Source organism: Nicotiana attenuata, chromosome 1 (assembly GCF_001879085.1).
Source record: "Nicotiana attenuata strain UT chromosome 1, NIATTr2, whole genome shotgun sequence".
In the NCBI taxonomy this organism is placed as follows: Eukaryota; Viridiplantae; Streptophyta; class Magnoliopsida; order Solanales; family Solanaceae; genus Nicotiana; species Nicotiana attenuata.
The window spans coordinates 86,029,202-86,032,388 of record NC_031989.1 but is presented as its reverse complement, the minus strand read 5'-3'; positions in this window follow the sequence as shown (position 1 = coordinate 86,032,388).

The window sequence follows — 3,187 nt, the reverse complement described above, 5'->3', positions numbered from 1 at the left end:
TATCTCTAGGAAACAAAATAATACAACTGTCCGGGAATACAAATACGACAAATAATAAATATGGAAATCTGAAAGAGACTCTGCTGGCTGCGGGTTGTCTCGAGAAGTGCAGCTCACCTAGTCTCCGTATCGACCATGTTGCTACGCCCACAAGGCCGCTAGAGATGCAGGTGCCCGTGCAACAAAAATGCACAGCAAGTGTAGCATGAGTACGAAAACAACGACTCAGTAAGTATCCCGCCTAATCTCGAATAAGTAGAGATGAGAGGTCGATTTCGACACTTACTAGTGGTCCAATAATGATACACAATTAATATAATAAAATCCAGGATTTTTTATAAAGCATTGTCGTAACTCAATAGAATGAAACAAGTAATCAATTCCTTTATTCACAGGAAAATTTCCAAATTTTGTTTTCATCAATTATACATTTATTCACAAGTCAGGGAGTGACAACATCAACTTCAATGAATTTCAAGGCAAGCAATACAAGCATACGCAACTCATGCCGAGGTTGTACGGTCCAATCCAACAATATTCAAACTGTGCACTGCCAGAGGGTCGAATGACGCGAACCATAGATGCATCTATTACTCTGCTCGCAAATCATACATGCGACGCGGTCAAATTTAAATGAACACTCCAAACAGTCAATCAAGAAACCATCAGGGAATCAATTATCCAATAAAAATAAAACTATCTTTTTAAAAGGCAAGAAACGAATGTCTAGTTTTTATAAATTCTTTCATACATTTCAATATGTTTTAAGCATTTCAATTTGACAACAAGATTTCAAATATTACAAGTAAAACATGCCTTTGGGTCCTAGACTACCCGGACTTAAGCATAATAGTAGCTACGCATGGACTCTCGTCACCTCGTGCATACTTAGCCCCCACAATTAGGAGCACATAACCAATTAACTCACCTATTGGGACAATTCCCTCATACAAGGTTAGAAAGGAGACTCACCTCACTCCGAAGTTCCATAACCGGCCTTTCATGCCTTTCCGAAGACTCAATTCGATGCACAATGCTCCAAAACTAGCCAATAATTACGCAAATCCATTAATATACGATCAACTACTCATATTAATCCAATTTATAACAATTCCTAACCCTGACCGAAAAGTTGACAATCGAGCCCACGTTCCCGGATTCTGAAATTTTTTCGAAGATAATGTTTGCCCATAACCTCCCGAACTCAAATATATTATTTACTCTTAATTTCATACCCAAAACTGTGGTCAAAATCCGAGAATATCAATTTCTAGGTTTTCCCTCAAACCCCAAGTTTCAACCAATTTTCATGCTCAAATCCGTAACAAAACCATGTATTTAACTCACAAGGGGTGAAATTAACTTACCTCATGTTTGAATGATGAAATCCCTTTCTTGGAGCTCTCCAACAATCGCCCAACTAGAGTAAAAATGGAGGAAAATGGCCAAGACCCCCGATTTAAAGAACCTTACTGCCTCCAGCAATATCGCACCTGCGTTCACACGACCGCTTCTGCGGTTCCGCAGGTGCGGACCCTCTACCGCTCCTGCGATTTCTCTCCGGATACCCTTTCCGCTTCTGCGCCTCAACACCCGCAGGTGCGGTCCCGCTTCTGCGGCGAGATGACCGCATCTGCGGTCCTTCACCTCCAGCCCAAAATCGCATTTGCGGCTCATCTGGCCGCTTCTGCGGCTCTGCACCTGCGGCCAAATCCTCGCAGGTGCGTTTACACCAGATATCAGCTGCTTCAGCTATTCTCCCCAACTCCAATTCAATTCGTTTAGTACCCGGAATCCACCCGAGGCCCCCGGGTCCCCAACCAATCATGCCAACCAGTCCCAAAACATAATGCTGACCTGCTCGAGGCCTCAAATTACATCAAACAATGCCGAATTCACGAATCACACCCCAATCCGGACTTTATAAACTTTAGAACTTCAAACTTCTACATTCGATGCCAAAACCTATCAAATCACGTCCGATTGACCTCAAATTTTGTACACAAGTCATATTCGACCTTACGGACCCACTCCAACTTCTGAAATCGGAATCCGACCCCGATATCAACAAGTCCACTCCCGGTCAAACTTCTCAAAAACCTTCAAATTTCTATCTTTAGCCGAATGATTCCAAGGACCTGCGAATCCACTTCCGATCGCGCTCCCAACACAAAAATTGCCATACGGAGCTATTCCCAGACTCGAAATCCCAAACAGACAACGATAACACCGAAATGCACTTCAACCCAAACTTACGAAATTTTCCAAAAATGCTAACTTCCACAATAGGTGCCGAAACGTTCCCAGGTCTACCAAAACTCGATCCGGACATACGCCCAAGTCCGAAATCATCATACGAACATGCTGGAACCTTTGAATCCCGATTCCGAGGTGGTTTACTTCAAAATCCAATCTTACTCAATTCTTTCAACTTAAAGCTTCCGAAATGAGAATTCTCTCTCCAAATCAACTCTGAACTTCCCGGAATTCAATTCCGACCACACGTACAAGTCATAATACCTGAAATGAAGCTGCTCATGGCTTTAAACTGCTGAACGACGCGCTAGAGCTCAAAATGACCGGTCGGGTCGTTACATTCTCTCCCACTTAAACGTACGTTCGTCCTCGAATGTGCTAAGAACTGCGCTGGAGTTGTTTGAAATCTTAGTTAAACACCTTAAGCACCTACCCGTGATACCACAGCTCAAGCACAACAATTCGATCAAATCTGAAGATATTCTCTTTTATTCAAATAATTAAGCTTAGAACCCAATTCCATCATCCTGAATTCTCCGTCAGGCCTGCTTCCAATATACGAACACCGTATCGATCACTTTACGAGGCGCCAGAACATGACTGCATACCTTTGCTGAATTCTCACCATGCACCACATCATTCACATGACCATAATAACATTCTCTGATCATAAAAACCAACATTCCCCGAATCTGATGCTCACAATGCACCTCATGATTTATATGAGTCTTGTCCCAATTCTTACAATACCGCCACGATGGAGGAGACGCGTAGAAATTCATAATCAACTGCCGGGCCAACAAATCATTGAGTATATACTTCTGGCAAGAACATTACCTCATTCTGAACCAAATAATAGTCTTTGCTCTTTAATATACTTCATACAATCCGATTGCACTGATCCTAGATCCAATAACCTTATCTTACTCTG